Below are 19,156 nucleotides of genomic sequence, written 5' to 3' on the forward strand. Positions count from 1 at the left end.
CTGGCCCCGCCCCCAAGCCTCTGAGACTGTGTGCGCGCAGTGCTGGTCCTCCTGGCGTGAGCGGTTCGCTCGTCTCCCACGCTCAAGCGCCCACGCTTTTCCTTCCCTTCATTCCGCTCTCTGGAAAGAGTTGCGGATGAGCGGAGAAATCCTGCTTTTTTTAATTTCAAAAAGTACGTAGAAAAGGGATATTCCCCAAAGTGTAAAATACCCAGGATGAAAAGCCAAATGCATTTTCAACAATAATAATAAATAATGAAACAAACAACAACAAGTGCTCTGTAGTGTAAGATACCTACAGTGAAAAGACAAAAACATTTAAATACTTGTAGTAGTGTTGATGATGATGAGCAATATTTGGAACATAGGAAGTTGCCATATACTGAGTCAGTCCATTGGTCCATCTAGCTCCGTATAGCAGCAGCTTCTAGGTTGCAGGCAGGAACCTCTCTCAGCCCTGTCTTGGAGATGCCAGGGAGGGTACTTGGAACCTTCTGCTCTTCCCAGAGCATCTCCATCCCATGAGGGGAATACCATACAGTGCTCACACATCTAACCCTAACTCTAAAAGGGTATGATTTTTATTTCAATTTAGAGACGTTGAATCCTCAGTCATAATCAGTATGAAGCAGGTTAAGTCTGTGCAGGCGTTGGGTGCTTCAAGTTACACAGAACTCTTAATCAGGCAAAATGGGAAGAGTTCTTTTGCTGGTTTTAAGGCAGCAGTCCTAAGCACAGCCAGGAGTAAGCTCTGTTGATATCTGTATGTGGTCCAAATGATCAGCATGTGGGAGAGGAGATGGGGATACACAAGGAAATAGCTGTAAGTGTCAGTCAGTCTTTATTATGGCCTTTGACCGATACCAGAACATCTAAAACAAATGTATAATTTAAACATGGCCATATTTAATAACATGGATCCAACCATTAGCAAGTAGAGTGTGTCAAACTTGTATTGCAGGATAGAATTTTGCACCTGTGTGTGATTGACAAATTAGCATCTATTAGCAAATATTTGACAAAATTCATCCAATTGTCCTGGCAGGTTATGTAAAACAGGGTCAATTAACTTTCACCTAAGACCTATGCAAAAGAAACCCCGGAGGAGCACATGTGCAACCAACTCAATCACATCTGAGATACAGGGGCAATATCTCTGCTCATTTGGAATTCTGCTATATCTACCAGCCAATAGTTCCGAAGGAAGGGCATTCATACGGGCCCTCCAGAAGGCCCATCTGTGTTTAGGGAAGGTGAGAAGGAATAGATAATTTGCTGGGCGAGTTCTCATCACACCACTGAGCAGAATGTTCTAGATGTCCTCAACAGGTCATTCTGAAACTCATTATCCCAGATCCTTCATTTGTTGAGTTCTTTAGCCCTGACCAATCCTGCAGAGAGGATTGCCTCGGGCAAAAGACCATAGGTATGGAGTTTCCTAACACAGTTTTCCCATCAATTCAAGCAGTGCCTATCCAATAATAAGGGAAGGAGACCAGAGGGCATTAATTTGATTCTTGCCCAGTTTATTAGTATTAGATACCAAGCTCTGGCCTCTATCAAGATAACACCCGATTCCAGTCTCAGAGTAGCATTAGAAATACATTTGGGGGTTAGAAATAATGTTCTTAAGAACCTGGCTTGGACCTGTTCCAGGAGGGTATAGTTAGCATAGGGTCCTAGCTGTGCCCCATAGAACATTTGAGCCATCGACTGCCTTAAATGAGTTGATGGCAGCTGGAATGAACAATCCTCCTTGCCACCTGTGAAGTTAAAAGTTGCTGATATAAAGGCCTCCGAAATGTTTCAGCTTGGGAGGGGGGAGTTCTTTAACAGCTGAGGAGGGTGCACTCACCCCTCCCGACACATTTTCTCCCCCGTTGCTCCGTTATTTTCAAGCTCCTCGGGGCGGCAGCATTCCTCCCTGCCGCCCCATTGCCCTCATTGGCCGGAAGTAGTGATCGCGCGTGCGCCCGTTGCGTGTGCGCACTCGCACGGCAGACTAGCACACGTGCAATCACTACTTCCAGCTGATGAGGGCAAGGGGGCAGCAGGGAGAAACACTGCCGCCCCAAGGGGCTTGAAAATAACAGAGCGCCGGTGGGGGAAATGTGGTGGGAGGGGTGAGTGCACCCTCCTCCTCCCTTGAAGAACCACCCCCACCAGCACCGAATCACTTTCGGGCTCATCCCTAGTTGCTGATGGACTTTTCTGTGTCTGAGCAGCGGCATATCTGATTTGAGTGGTCTTCCTCCCAGATTCCTGAAACACTAACCCCAGAGTTAAAACATTTAACCTTCTCTATATCATGATTGTAAATCTTCCATTTATCTTTTCCCCTCCTACTAGAGAAGGCCAAAATTTTAGTTTTCTGATAATTGATGTCCAATTACTCTTCCTTGCAATAGAGGACTAAGGCCTTGAGAACTCTTCTCATCCCCACTTGTGACTGGGACAAAATGACTGCGTCATCTGCATATAAAAGTATATGAAGCTGTCTATCTGCCAACTTTGGAGCATGTATATCTAAGCCCTGCAGGCCCTTGATTAAAGAGTTTAAATAGATATTGAACATCGAAGGAGCCAGAATGTACCCCTGCTTGAAAACCTTCCCCCATGCCCTAATAGGCCTAGATAACTGGTCCTGCTGGTTGTATCTCACTCTAAGACTTGTATTGTTGTAGTTTGATCATCAGCAGCAAGAGCCTCTTATCAATCAAGATGCTACGGAGCCTGGACCATAGGCATACTCCAGAGATTGAATCGAACGTGGCTTTAAAGTCTATGAGTGCGGCTTATTTATTTATTTATTTGCGTTTATATCCTGCTCTTCCTCCAAGGAGCCCAGAGTGGTGTACTACATACTTGAGTTTCCCCTCACAACAACCCTGTGAAGTAGGTTAGGCTGAGAGAGAAGTGACTGGCCCAGAGTCACCCAGCTAGTATCCTGGCTGAATGGGGATTTGAACTCGGATCTCCCCGGTCCTAGTCCAGTGCTCTAACCACTACGCCACTGAGGGGTCTTGTGTATTTCTCAACTAAATGTTGTACGACCAGACAGTGGTCAATCGTAAAATGCCCTGGTCTAAAACCTTCCAAAGATTGCTCCTGTTCCAACCAGTTCATGAGTTTTTGATTTAATAGCCTAGCATACATTTTGCTAATATTAAGTAGGCTTATGGGTCTGTAATTAGGCGGAATATTTATATTACCCTTTTTGAAGATAGGTACCAAAATTGCTAGACCCCAGTCTTCTGGTATGCAGGCCAAGTTGTTTATATGGATAAATAAGGCTGCCAACACTTGTGCCCACCACTTGGGATTTGCCTTGATTTTATCTAGTTGGGATAAAATCATTTCCAGGGGCTTTGACACTCTTGCGTTTATCGATAAGTTGTTTAACCTCTGCAACCAATACTGGGAGCCAATTCTGAATACTTTCAAGCGAGAGCTCTGACTCAGGGATGGGATGATTGGCACCAGTGTTCTCTCTAATTTTGTTCATGTTTGTGCGGAACGAGTTTTGTTCTGGGTGGCAGTATCAAGGCAGTGTGTGTGCACCTGCATTCAGAGTGGGGCCTTCCTGATTCAACCTGAGCAGGATTCAAAATTAACTGAGACATCAGAAAATGTGTGAGTGCATGCACATGCACACGCATTAGAGGGAACAGTGATTGGCACTACTAAAAAGCACATTAAAATGTGCCTCCCAGACCCTAGCAAGCAGTAAGTCAGGGAAAGCGAGTCCCAACTGGAGCAACCCGAAATAATTTGCCAGAATAAAGAAGAGTTTTTAAGTCTGGCCACTTCTATCAGTTGTTGCCAGGATTGCTCCAAAGCTTGTCTTTTTTTCTTGCCTAGCTGTGATTTATATTGCCTTTTTGCATCCTTTATAATCTGGTAGCAAGTGATAAACTCTTTTTGCCCATTCCCATTTTGTGTGCATTCCTAGTTGCATCAACTTATCTGTAGCGTTTAAATGAAATGTTGAGTAAGGCAGAATACTGACTAAGACAGTATGACTGTGTATACATTTCAACTGGTTATTCATTTCATCATATTGTATTATAAACAATGATTGTTGCTGGGAACTGGGCATTTTGGGCACAGACCTCAAAAAAATGACTCCTAATTAGTTCAATTCCATTGAATCTCTCTAGTCAAGCATCAGGAGGTAAAACTGTTCCTAAATTGTACCACATGACACCACAATGCAAGTGGAGGATCGCACAAAGTAATACTCCCCCCTTGATAGATAACAGTGGTCAGGAGTGCCTTTTGCCAGCTTCAGCTAGTGTGTCAGCTGCAGTCCTACCTAGAGAAGGCAGAAATAACCATGCATTGGCTACACTTAGATTAGACTACTGCAATGACCTTTTTGTTGGGCTGCCTTTGAAGATAGTTCAAAGGCTTCTGTTGTCCAGAACCCAGCTTGAAGAATGCTCATGGGAGCAAGAGTATACACGAGAGTAACACCAGTCCTGCCACAGCTTCACCGGTTACTGGTTTGCTTTTGAGCCCCATTCAAAGTGCTGATTTTAACCTGCAAAGCCCTATATAGCCTGGGGTTGGGGTACTTGAAACTACCTATGCCTATATGAACCTCCCTGGGCTCCAAGATCATCCCCACAAACTCTGACATCTCGTCTGACATTGTCTCAAACTCATGTGATGGTAACCAGAGACAAGGCTTTTTTTTGGTACTGGTGCCTCACTTTTGGAATTCTTTCCCCGAGATCCCCCCTGACTACATCCCCATCTCTTTCAAGAAGCCGTTGACTTTAGCTAGGGTATTTAAGCCTTCTGCTTGTCGTTTAGGTTTCACTCTGCTGCTGTTTTAAGAAATATCCTCTGCTATATTGTCTTGGTTTAAGTTGATGTTTGTTGTGTTTCTGGTTTTTTGAACTATACAAGGGTTGTTTTTTTTCCTGGCCTTGTGAAGTATTGTTCCCAAAAGGTTGGATATAATTTTGATAAATAAAACAATAATCTCTTACATATACTTCTGTATATTCAGCCTACAATTCAGTTATGGGATCCCCCCACTAGGGATGTGCACGAACCTGTTCGGCAGTCTATACACAGACCGCCAAACAGGTTTGGAACCCCCATGTTTGAACGCAGGGGCGGGGGTCTCTTTAAGGTGTGGGGTGGATTTTCTTACCTCCCTCACCGTGCTCCCCCCCTCCGGCACTGTGTTAAAAATCACTGGTGTGGGGCGGCTGTATTCCCTCTTGCTTCCAGCATAATACTGGAAGTGGCATGCACACACCACACACATGCACAGCATGCACACACGTGTGTGGTGTGTGCATGCACACACACCATTTGCGGTATTACGCTGAACGGGGCAGCAAGAGAGAATACAGCCGCCCCACGCCAGCAATTTTTAATGCAGTGCTGGAGGGGGGAGCACAGTGGAGATGGTAAGAACACCTCTCTGTGCCTTAGAGACTCCCTCCCGCCTCCTGGGTGTGCATGGAACCGGTTCAATGTACACCTTTCCCCCCACTTGTGGTCTGAAGTGGTACAGTTCAGGAACACTTAATATATGATGAGTTATTTGTCTAAAGAGCCTTGTTATAACTAACTTTTGTTGGATTCGTTCCTTTCCCCGTATTCGGTCCCCTCTTCCAAAAAGAAAAAAAAAGTATGAGCTTTGCCATTTAGTATGTCTGCTTTGTATCCTTATTGCTGTGGTCCTTTTCCTGTTTGCTTTTCAGAAGTTTGCTTGCTGACAGAAAAGGGGAGCTGAGAAAGTTAAAGAAAAAACAAGATGGAGGGGAAATCTTACAGAAAGAAAACATCTTGTTGGTGTCCAAATCTTGCTTACTGTGTCCTTCTTGCCAGGAACAAGATACAAAACTCTTGTTAACATTCAATATGCAAGTCCCAAGAATCCTCCTAAAGAGAAATGTATGGCAAGTGCAAATGTGTAATTCTGTGACAAATGTTTACCAAGGATGTCATTGGAAACCAGGCCACACCCACATAGCCTGGGGGCAGTTCAACCAACCAAGACCATCTTCTGACAGCATAGTTAGATTCCTGTGATAGGTGCCTATAGGCAGCTGTACATGCAAGCAACCAGTAGGGAAACATCACCAGACCTGAATAAACTAGGTATCCGTCTAAGATGGATGCAGATTACTGTGGAGATAGAGTAGGTCAGATCCTTGCTACCAACACTTTCTGTTTCTATCAACCAATGATGACATCTAGTGTTGGCAGGCCCCCAAATAGCAATTTCATTCTGGGCTTGGAAGTAGACATAGAAAAAGAAATGAGAGCCGAGCCATTTATGATACACTTTAAAGTTTCTAATGAAGAGATCCTGGGGAATATGCAAAAGACAATTGTTCCCATGGCAATTGCTACAAATCAGCTTGAAAAAGACAGGATGGCATGGGAGAAAACAATGGAATTCAACAAGTTGGCAATGACCTCATAAGGAGTAAATGAACAAAGGTTGGCAATTCCAGGCTAAATGGTGGGTATGAAAGCAGCCTAAAACATTCCTGATTCATGTCCCTCTTAGTCAAATGCATTCCGTAAGTTAATTATGTATTCTCTGAAGAAGTACTTTGTTCACACAATGCACAATTAACATCAAATTTGTTGGTATAGGATGTAGTAATAGTTACTGGCTTAGACAGACTTAAAATGGAATTAGACAACTAAATGGATCTATCAACAGCTATTATCCAGGATTATTAACTGAGTCTTCCATGGGTAGATTCAGCATTTGTCTGAATACCGGTTGCAGGTAGACAAATATTAGGGGAGGACTGTTGCCTTCAAGTACAGGTGAAACTCGGAAAATTAGAATATCGTGCAAAAGTCCATTAATTTCAGTAATGCAAATTAAAAGGTGGAACTGATATATGAGACAGACGCATTACATGCAAAGCGAGATAAGTCAAGCCTTAATTTGTTATAATTGTGATGATCATGGCGTACAGCTCATGAAAACCCCAAATCCACAATCTCAGAAAATTAGAATATTACATGGAACCAAGAAGACAAGGATTGAAGAATAGAACAATATCGGACCTCTGAAAAGTATAAGCATGCATATGTATTCAGTACTTGGTTTGGGCCCCTTTTGCAGCAATTACTGCCTCAATGCAGCGTGGCACGGATGCTATCTGCCTGTGGCACTGATGAGGTATTATGGAAGACCAGGATGCTTCATTAGCGGCCTTCAGCAGTTCTGCATTGTTTGGTCTCATGTCTCTCATCCTTCTCTTGGCAATGCCCCATAGATTCTCTATGGGGTCAGGTCAGGCGAGTTTGCTGGCCAATCAAGCACAGTACACTGTATACTTTTCAGAGGTCCGATATTGTTCTATTCTACAATCCTTGTCTTCTTGGTTCCATGTAATATTCTAATTTTCTGAGATTGTGGATTTGGGGTTTTCATGAGCTGTACGCCATGATCATCACAATTATAACAAATTAAGGCTTGACTTATCTCGCTTTGCATGTAATGTGTCTGTCTCATATATCAGTTTCACCTTTTAATTTGCATTACTGAAATTAATGGACTTTTGCACGATATTCTAATTTTCCGAGTTTCACCTGTAGTTCTTTTGTTCTGCATGGAAGCATCTGGCTAGTCACTGTTGGAAACAAGGCAGTGGTGGCTGGTCAGGAGGGGCAGTGCCCGCCACTCTCCAAACAAAAACAAACCAGCTAATAAAGGATCAGACTTACCAGCAGCCAGGGAAACCTTCAGAGCAGGGAGCTTCTTCCAGCCCCTCCTCCCCTGCCTGTAACATCTTGGTCTTACTGGTTGGAACAGCTGCTACTCAAGCTGCCCCAGCCAATCCGATTCCTAAGGGGCTCCTGGCACTGCCCCCAGGAAGAACTAAAATAATGGGTTGAAAATGTACTTCCTGGTTGCTTCAGGGATTATATTTCAAGACATGTTCACCTTCTTCTAGGGGCAGTGCCAGGAGGAGCCCCCTAGGAATCAGATTGGCTGTAGCAGCTTGAGTAGCAGCTGTTCCAGCCAGTAAGACCAAAAGAGGAAGTTGCAGGCCGGGGAGGAGGGGCTGGAGGAAGCTCCCTGCTCTGGAGTATTCCCTGGCTGCTGGTAAGTCTGATCTTTTACTATTTTGTTTGTTTGGTGGGAGGGGAAATATAATCCCCGCTTTTTCCTTTCTGTCCCTCTTTCTGCCTTTTGCTCTTCCTTTCTGCTTTCTGACTTTCTCCTTGCTTTTTGCCCTGGCTTTTTTGCTTTCTGCCTTCTCCTCTTTTCCGTTTTCTACTTTTGCCCCTGCTTTTCTGTCTGTCAATCAATCAGTCAATCTTTATTACGGTCACAGACCAGCATAAAGTATGATTACATGTTAAAAGTGAGATTAGATAAAAGATAAATGCATATAAAATAGTACATATTGTTGCTAAAAGGACCAAGAATACTAAAAATACTAAGCCAATGTTAAAATAGAAGGGTGATTCTATGTTAAAAGTGAAATTAGTTTAAAAAATGATTACCTATACTAAAAGGACTAAAAATAGTAAATAACATGAGGGCCTAAGCACCTAAAAGGTAGTAAAAGTAATAAAAAATGCATGAGTTAAAAGACATGAGAGGACAGAAATACATGACCTGAGTTATAAAACTGAAAAAAACAGCCAGATTGAAGGTTATAAGGAGCAGTGAAAGGGAGGCACGTGAGCAATTGCAGGACCTGCCCAGAGTCACTGAGAGTCAGATTGAGGCTGATAGGGCTCACTGCCTGTCATCTGCCGACAAATGCTGATTGCAGCCGCACAGTACCTGGCGACGCTATATGTAATGGCAAGCTTAGAGTCAGAGAACAGCAAAGAGCTATAAAATTGGCTCGAACGGCCTGGATACTTGCTTAGAAATGGAAGGATGAGAGAGGTGTGAATGTCTCTATAGAACAAGCAGCAGAGGAGAGCATGCTCAATAGTTTCAATCTGCCCTAGGCCACAAGGGCATAGTTGCTCAGCAAATGGGGTCCTTTTATAATGGCCATCCAGCACTGCTGAAGGGAGGCCATGACAGTGAGCCAAGGTGAATGCCCTTCTGTGCTTTGGAATCTCCAGTTGGGTGAGGTATGCTGCTGGAGAAGCAGAATATCTAAGCCCATCACTGATGTGAAATTTGGGGGCACTGCTGAGATCAGTTTGGCGCTCAATGTCTGTAATGCACTGCTTGGTGGTTGCTTTTGCCTGATCATAGTGCATACTGAGCAAGGTCATGGGGGAAAGGCCCAAAGTAGCTATTTTGGTCTCAATTGCCTGAATCCAGCTAGATTAGTAATCATCGTGTAGGGTTAGGGGGGCAAGGCCAATTGGGCAGAAGGATAGTCTGAGCCAATAACAGAGGATGGCCACCACACCCTGGCCTCCAGCTTGATCAGGCCTATCTCTAGGTGCAGAGTGGCATTGGAGACACATCTCGGTACTTGGAGCGCTGCCTGCAGGAATTTAGATTGTACAAGTTCCAGTGCTGCAATGTTGAGGAAGGAACCCAATTGAGCACTGTAGAGAAGCTGAGCTAGTGACTTGGCTCTGAACAGTTTGAGGGCTGCGGGTACATAATAGCTTCCTCTTGTCCGCAGGAATTTGAGAATGGCAGAGGCACTTCTCTGGGCATTTAAAGCCACGTGTTCTCCATGGGCTTTCCTAAAGCCGCCAGAATGAAAAACTACTCCCAAGTATTTGAAGTGTGCAACTTGCTCAATCTTATGCCCCTCAATCCACCAAGAGTGGATCTTGGGCCTCCTGGCAAATGTCATAATGTTAGTTTTGTGATAATTGATTTCCAGGCAGCCCTCCCTAAAGTGCAGCATCAGGGCCCTCAGTGCTCTTCTGAGGCCAGTGGGGGTCCTTGAGAGGATGGCTGCATCATCCGCGTATAACAGGATGGCAGTGTGTCCCCCAGTGAGCTCTGGAGAGTGGAAATCCGGGTTGCTGAGCTGACCCACCATAGAGTTAATGTAGAAGTTGAAGAGGAGTGGAGCCAGAATGCATCCTTGTTTGATGCCCTTCTGAATTGTAACTGCTCTTGTGAGGTGGCTCGGGGCTACATCTCACCTTGAGTGATGTGTTCACATGCAGCGTGCGAAGAAGGTATAGCAGGCGCCGGTCGATGGAGGAGGCTTCCTGCTTCTCCCATAATTTGACACATAAGATGGAGTCGATTAAGATCGATTGGAGGAGGTCGATGGAGGAGGCTTCCTGCTTCTCCCATAATTTGACACATAAGATGGAGTCGACATAAGATCGATTAAGGCGGCATAGAGGGAGGTCACCCTGCAGGAGGAGTATTTCCTGATGAGGTGCTGTAGAACTAGGCACTGGTCAATAGTGGAGCACCCTTCCCTGAAATCCACTTGTTCCCCATCAAGAAGATTTTTCTGTTCCAGCCAATCCCTAAGTTTCCCGTCTAGGTGTCTCGCATAAAGTTTGCTAATGGTATTGAGCAAACTGATGGGTCTGTAATTGTCAGGGTCATTCTTCTTGCCTTTTTTAAATATAGGGATAATGATTGCTACCCCCCAGTCCTTGGGAATTTGGCCACTCATGTCACTATAGATGAAGAGCGAAGCCAGGACAGGGGCCCACCAGTCCAGATTATTTTTAATAGCCTCCGGTGAAATAAGGTCCTCACCTGGAACCTTCCCCGGTGTTAGTTAGGCAACTAGACACTGAATCTTTGAGGTTGACACCGGTGCCCATGCTAGAGTGTCCTCAATGGCACAGGTGGAGCTTCTGCAAACAGCAGCAGGGTCTTTGTATGGTCATGAAAATAGTTCTCCCAGATCCCTGGATGAATACGACAATCCTGGTGATTTGTACCATAACTGGGAGAGTGCTTTGTAAGATGCCAGAACATGGCAGAATCTTGGGATCTAATGGCCTCAATGTCCACCAATTTCTATATCTCCTATGCTTAAGATTTCAAATAAAAAGAGAACTAGATTAACTAACACAATCTAATCTTTTAAAACATGTACTATATAACTTATTTTCTAACACAAACTGTTAAATATTTGATATAGAACATCTTTAAGGTATAAAACTGGTGTAAACAATTTGCTCCAAAGGAGGTATACTTTTCATTTCCCTACTCGTGAACAAATATTTAACCACAATGTGGAAGTGATTATACTTCTTGCATCTGCTACTAGAAGATGTTTTAATTAAGGCATGATTGACAAATGTGTAATGACTAATTAGTAAGACTGCTGCCTATTTCACAAATCAGCTCAGATTCACAAACACGATCACCATTTCAAGCTGGGCAGGTAGGCAAGATTTGCAGCAAGAATTAAAGGCTGCTTTTGGACATCCATGATGAAACTGAAGAAACAAAACAATGCATTTGAAAAGAATTGTAGTTACTTTAATACCTGGTATTAAGGAAAGAGAAGAAGAGTATGACCAGCAGCAAGGTGGATGGACTCGATTATGATAGCAATATATGCATCACTGAGAGGCTTTAAAGGGCAAGTTGAAGACAGATCATCCTGGAGAGAATCTATCTATGTGGTCACTAAGTGTCAGCACCGACTAGATGCCACTTGATCAATTGATCAGTCAGTTAACAGATATTGGTACTCCCAAGGAAATTCCCGCCTTGGAATTATTTTAATGAAAGGCAGTATATGAATTGAACAATAAAATAAATAAATAAGGTTTTGAGCTGCAGTCACTTTTCTGGGAAGACCGGCTCTCTGGTGTCCACTTCCTACCTCCAGCTGACATGTCACTAGTTATAGCAGGCAGGAGATATCCAAGATTGGTAGTGTAAGTGTGTCCGGCCCTCTCCCTCTTGAACATGTGCACTCTGGAAAAAAATGAATGTGAGAGAGCCAGACAGCTGGCACAACCAGAGACCGCGACACACCCGACAGAGGCAGGGATCAGGCATCATTGTAAGCAGTCTACCTAGTGATGGTGCAGCCCATCACTGCACAAAGAAAAGTGAAGCACACCACTATTCTCCACCATGTGAAGGTGGAAACATCCAGACTGGCCCCAATATACTACTCTAATGTCATCTATTAACTGTGCAGTATGGGCTGGCTTGGACACACATGACCATGTCACACATGACCATGCAGGGGAGGGAAAGATTGACCTGTCCTCACTCTTCTTCCTGCAGTGATGGGACGTAACATCCAGACCAGCTCGTATTAATTTACTTGTGCAGAAGAGTTGCCCAAGTTCTGGATGACTCGTCAGGCTGGTCTAAATGTCCAGTTGCACTGAGAGACTTTCGGCTATCCACTTGAGAATCTTGTTAGACTGACAAGTGGTTCTCAAACTGTCTCTCCCCCATCCAGCATCTAACTTATGTGTTTTGACTGCTTCCAGAATGGAGAAGACAAAGCACAAAGGTTTACTGAAGGATAGAGGCAGACCAGCCCATGATACTTAATGCCAGCTAGAGAAGAGTGGTGACCACCACTGTGGAGAAGGGAGGTGGTGATCATGGGACTTCCAGCCTGGCAGTGAGTCCAGTGGCTGAGGGTGTAGCAAGGCTAATGAGGCAGTGTGCATTTTATCACGTGTGGGGATGCTAACGTCAATTTGAGAGCACCCCTCCTTGAGTTGCCTGTGTAGACCTGGAAATATTGCCAAATCCTGGCCTACCAAACGGTAGGAGGGAACAGCCTAACCCTTTTGTTCCTAAATGTTGCTCTTTAAAGCATAATGCACTTTGATGGTGATGTATTTAACTACTCATATAGTACTGTGTATGTGCACATCATGAATACATGTGGAAGGGAGTGCAGACAGATAATTAGGGAAGAATATGCTATTACCTCACATTTACTTGGGTTAGTTATAAGAGTATTTGGAGTAGAGAGGTTGGTTAAAGAACAGAAAAGGTGAGGTTTTGCATAGGGATTTAAAGGAAACAAGAGGTAGCATTGTGGACACACTGCATTATCAATGATGCTGTGTAAGCAATCAGAAGCAAAAGAAAGACCAGAGAGAAAAAAGAGTTGGCAAAATACTGAGTTTCCAGGTGTACGTATTCTCAACGTTATAAAATTTCTAGAACAAAAAAGTCTTCTTAAACCCACCTCTACCTGCTTTTAGTTTAAAGTACATTGCAAGAAATTTATTTTCCAGAAGTGCTTTACAAAAGCTAAATACAAAATATTATCACATTGTATGCAGCGAGGCTTACTCCCTAATGCGTGTGTTTAGGATTGCAGCTTAATTCTGAGGTTAGCTCAACATATGACACTGTATTTTTAAACTCCTAGGTAGTTTTTATATATTTCACTGTATTGTGTCCATTAAAATTACAAAACTAAACAGCACAATCATACACAATAATCACAAAATAGAAAAGGGGAAAAATTAGTTCTGATTTTTTCCATTCTAGTGTGTTATAAGTAAAATCCACTTCCCAGCTAATCTGTTTGGATATGTCTCTTGATTCCTTATGTCAGTTTGGTTCAGAATACTACATTCTTATTAGATTTATTCCAGTCTGTTAATGGTGGAGGTATTGGAGATTTCCAATAGGAAATACATTTTTAAATACTCAAATAACCAATTTTAAATTCACTGTCTGTGATAGTAGTATTTCAGTATTCCAAAAGAACTATTGTTGGATCATTTGGGATTTTGTAACCTCTCACTCCCTCAATTATTCCTAAAATCTGGTTCTTATAATTAAGTGGACGCACCAGCCACATTGCATTATAGACTCATATAACTAAAAGATGTGAAATACCAACAACAATGGATTTGATTTACTACATGTATATATAGTATAACCTTCCTGCTGAAGCACTCAAAGCATTTTTAGCCTACTTTCCAGTAGGCATATGAGATCACCCAGCATTCTGCATGTGTGTCCATCTGCGTGTGTGTCCCCCATCAACTTCGTGTTGCCTGGACCAATATGAACCAAATCTCATACAGTTATAGGGACGCCTCAATGGTGTAATTTGTGAGGATGCCATCCACCCCAATTCAAGATGGCGGACATATAAACTTTTGAGGTACAAGTGGGCTAACTTGTGGACTACCTAACCAATCTGAACCAAGTTTGCTACAGCTGTAGGACACATGGGGCTGCCTCAGTGGTGTAGTTTCTGATGATGTCATCCACCCTGATTCAAGATGGTGGACGCATTTAGGCACAAGTGGGCTAACTTGTGGACCATATAGCTGATTTGAACCAAATTTGATACAGTTTTATTGAATGACACAGGGACACCTCAGTGGTGTAGTTTGTAATGATATCCACCCCAATCCAAGATGGCAGACACATGCATGTTTGAGGTGCAAGAGGGCTAACTTGTGGATCAACTGATTTGGTACAGTAGTATTGAGTGACACACAGGGACACCTCAGTGACATGGTCTGTGATGTCATCCACCCCAATTCCATATGGTGGATGTATGGACATTTGAGGAGCAATTGGGTTAACTTATGAACCGCCTAACCTATTTGAACCAAATTTGCTACAGGTGTAGGAACACATAGGGACACCCAAGGGCATAGTCTGTAATGATGCCATCCACCCCAATTCAAGAGGGAGGCCACATCAACATTTGAGGTAGAAGTTTGGACCAAATTTGGTACAGTTGTAGGAACATCTCAAAAGCATAGTTTGAGATTTCATCCATCCCAATTCAAAATAGCAGACACATGAATGTTTGAGGCACAAGTGGGCTAACCGATTTGGACCAAATTTATTCCAGTTGCATAGATAGTGAAAGGATAGTAGGCAGATTAGTTCTTACCAGAACAACTTGTTGCTTAAAAGTAATGGTTTACAACCAAGAGACATGATATGATTGGATTTTTTTCTTCCAGAGAGAGAGAGAATCATTTTATGATTATATGGTAGTATTTTTAAAATGTGAAATCTATTTTGATTCATCACAGAAAAGCTGAACAAACATCTCTTCAAATATTCCTTTTGTCTGTGACTCGTTTTCTTTTTTTCCTTGGGCGGGGTGGGGGGGGCACCACTATAGGTAACCTGTACAGTTTAAATATTTATAGAATGGAAGGACGTCCATTTGAAGATATTAATACATATCATCTTATCTTATATTAGAAAATAAATAAATGGTATCATCAACTGGAAAACTCATTAAATATATGCATTTTCTGTTAAGAGATTACTAAAGAGGAGGACCACCAGAAAAGGATGGTCTTTTTCTACACATGGCAGGTCTAAGTATTGTACAATTTTAGACTTTTTAGAAATGATTTAGAAAGCAAGACGTTTCACAAGAAATGCTGTTTGTTTTCCTTTCTTATTATAAAAACTCTCTTCCAAAGGACCAATGGCTGATTTGTTTACATCTACCTGGATGTTGCATGCTAGGCATTAAGAATTACAACTTCTCAGTACAATTGAACTGCTATTTAAAGTCAGAGAGACTTAAAAATCAAGCAGGCTGTGGAAGAAAACAAGACAAAAAGGGAAGCAGTACTGTATGTTTATTTTGAACCCATGTTTATAATTCAAGGCACCACTGATGTTGCAAGTTATTGTGTATGATTTCACAGGATATTTATGCTTACTATGATTAAGTCTCCTTCTTTAGAATCTATGGGACATAAAATTGCTTAACTTTGGCTGGACTATGTCCTGTTTCTAGACAATTATGAACACTAATTTAATTGGAGTGCCTGCACTCGTACGAAAGGTAAACTTCCTTTCAAATACTGTACAAATTTCTTGAGGTGCAAAAGCCCCAAGAAATTTTCAACATAACATTTTGCTATTGTTCTGTATAGAGACCACCACCCACTAGTGACTAGAAGTATAACTGAAAATCAATTTTGTTCATCTTGAGAGATTTCTATAATTCTCCTGCCCCACCCCACAATTATATAGATTAGCTTTTTCTGTGTGGGTTGATTGCACTAATTCTTAAAAGTATGTAGAACTTGCAATATTTTGTTCTTGTTTTGTGTAGCTATTGCTCAACTGTGTGTGGGGGCGGGGGAGACAGATTGTTTATCATTTCCAACATTCAATAGAACGCAAGGCCATCTGGAGGCTGCTACAAATATTGCAGCCTTCATTTAGGGCAATTTCACATGACCACCTGTACATGGATGGAGAAATGGAGAGACAGTTCAGCAGTCCCTGACCACTGATGCACACATGCCACTTGAGATGTGATTTAGACAGGCACATAGTTAAAGACACAGATCTGACACTATCATATACAGTTTCAGACACAGGCAGGAGGCTCTTCAACTCTCTCCCATGTGAACAACAAAGGCTCTGCCAAAGTTTCCCCTTTAGTCACCTCAGCTGCTCACTTGCACACCAAAACCACAGGCAAATACGATTTTGAAGGAAGTGAGGGAGGGCAGTGCCAAAAACCTTTACTGTTCACACTGGGAAGGAGATGGAGGAAGAAGACCTTTGCCTGGGTCAACAGCTCACAGGGAACTGCATCGATGGATGTTACTGAGTCTTTAGCCCTTGCTCAGTTAATATAATATACAGCCTCTGTTATAAATGTATTGTGAATGCAAGCAAAGACACAGGCATAAACTGCATGATCAGTTTATTTGGAACTAGAAACTGTAGAACTATAATTACGAGGCACCCAAGTAATCTAACATCTATATATACACACATTCCAAGTGTGTGACATGGGTTGGTTTACATCCCACTCACATTAATACAATTAATTGTATCATGAAAACAGAGAGAGTTGTGCAATGAGGGTGCCACAAGAAGAAGTGGGGTAGAGCCAGGCTAGGAATGAAGGGGGCATTCTCTCTCAAGGCTCCAGCATAAATCCACAGAAAGGACAGATTGTCTGAAAAGTATTTCTCACCCATCATTTCTGACAGGCACTTTGGTTGTTTAAAAATAATGTTTTGACTGCTTCGTGGTTGCAAAAAAGTCTTAATATGTACTTGCAGTAAAATACTTTGAAGGCTCAGAAAGTAAATTAAAAAATCCAACTGTCCTGAGTTTAAGCCTAAAAGTAAGCAGTCCATTATTGCATCAGGCCTCCCCCGCCCCGCCCCCCAGTGTGATCAGACACTGATTCTGTAGCTGGGCATGCCCTAGTGCTGACTCAATAATGATTAATGTTTGAAGCAACTATCAGGAACTATCTTTAGCAAACATCTGATTCTGCCCATTTTCAGAACATGCAAAATAAGCACAAATCTTTCTTCTACCACTCTCAACTAGAGATGGGGAATGAGTTCAGCTCAATAGGGCAATGTATCACGAGGCTGATGTGGCAAGATATTTCAGCTAACTGGATCCTATAATTAGTATGGCCACAGGGAGTACAGGTTGCTGCTGGCAGATCTGCCACTCTTTTTAGATGACCCAGATTATTGTTTCCAGTGAGACCAATGATGGGGAGTTCTCCATAGATGATTAATTGACTACAGGCCCCTTCCAACATTATCATACATGGCATGGAAGCCACTGCCACAGACATAACACCATTACAGTGTGACTCCTTCCTATGCTGCTTGATAACACTGGAAGTCAGTGGTCATGTGAGAGGAGCCCATGTTGTGGCTCTATCCTCCTGTCACAGCCAGATCACAGGCAACCATATCAAAAATCTAGACTTACTCACACTAGATCCTAGTCCTTGAGGCCAGTGGCTTGTGCTGAAATCCGCAGTCTGAAACACTGGAAGCACAAGTACCAGGAGATTTAAAAAATAAAAGGCTTGTAGTGTTTATACGAGGCCTGGCCCATCCAGAGACTTCCTACTATATATCAATAGCAACATCAGATTTTGCACACCTCTTCTGTGCCTCAAGTTGACTCAGTCCACAGTAGCTCATGAGGCTAGATGCCAGCCTCACAGCTCAGGGTCCTTGCGGCTTCCCATGCCACCATTACTCTTTCCAGAAAGAGTGACACTGGAACTAGATTAACACTGGAATGCGGAGGAACCATGATGCATTGGCGTTACCACTTGGAATGCTGTGGGGGTGCAGGTGCTTCTGTGAATGACTTACTCTTTGCTCCACTGCCAAGGCCAAGACAGGCAGAACCACCACTGACATTGGCAACAGACGAAAGCAATTCCATCAAATTCCTTTTTAAAATTATAATTCTGAAAGCTATATATAAGACCATGTGGCAAATATAAAAATTGTGGCAATAGATTCTGACATCATTAATACAATTACTACAAAACTGAAAGACATCCAGAAGCAGACATATCTGCAAATCAACACGACTACCGTTCATTGAGCCCTCTCCTGTTAGAATTCCAATTGCCATTAAGAAGAGCCTGTGTAGCGGAAACAATATGGATCCAGACATTGTAATCTGTGCCCAGACTGGTTCAGACACTTCTGGGAGGGTTTCCTCTTCATCTTGCTGCCACTGCTGAATTACCACAGGAGGGCAACGGCAGAGCCTTTTACTGCAGAAGCAACCAAATAACTCCAGGTACCCCTATGTAAGGTAAGGTAAAGTGTGCTGTTGAGTCAGTGTCGACTCCTGGTGCCCACAGAGCCTTGTGGTTTTCTTTGGTAGAATACAGGAGGGGTTTACCATTACATCCAGTATGAGATGATGCCTTTCAGCATGGAGTTTTTGTTTGTTGTATTGATTTCATTATGACTTCTTGTTAGAAGCCACTAAGGGCCCCCCAACAAAAAGAGCAGGATATACAGGATTTAAAATTTCTCATACTACCTCAGCCAGCAGTGTACCTTACAAATCTGACCACTCTAAACCAGAGAGTGTTCTTGCTGGCCCAGTTTAATGCCCTGCCTTCTGCCATTTTGGATGGCAAATTTAAGAGAATAATGCTCAGGAACCCGCTACGTCCATGTGGTTTGGGCAATATAGAGTCCCATCTCTCATGTGCTTTTATACTGTTTATATTATAGAGACATTCATAGCATCCCAGGTCAATCAGAAGAGTTATTACACTTCCTTTCTTCTGGCAGACCAGTATACAGCAGTTACAGCTGGGGTAGCAAGACTCTGTGCCGCAACATGCAAACCGAGACAAGAGCAGTTGATGAATTGTAACTGAGACCTATGTACATATATGTTTTGATACTCTAGCACCCAGTCCTGTTTTTGATTTAATTTTACTCTTAATTTTATTTTCCATTTTATTTTTTTATTGCTGGTCACTGACTGTAATAAAATTCATTCACATTTTAAAAT

General features: G+C 42.7%; 1 long non-coding RNA gene across 1 annotated transcript; it reads left to right on the plus strand.

Moving 5' to 3' along the window:
* The first annotated feature begins 31 nt into the window (after positions 1 to 31).
* Positions 32 to 6,778, plus strand: LOC128322589 (uncharacterized). The gene is made up of 3 exons (XR_008305797.1): positions 32 to 173; positions 2,685 to 2,788; positions 5,724 to 6,778. It is a non-coding gene; the product is annotated as an uncharacterized LOC128322589 (long non-coding RNA).
* Positions 6,779 to 19,156: the final 12,378 nt, after the last annotated feature.

This window comes from Hemicordylus capensis, chromosome 4 (genome assembly GCF_027244095.1).
Source record: "Hemicordylus capensis ecotype Gifberg chromosome 4, rHemCap1.1.pri, whole genome shotgun sequence".
NCBI lineage: Eukaryota > Metazoa > Chordata > Lepidosauria > Squamata > Cordylidae > Hemicordylus > Hemicordylus capensis.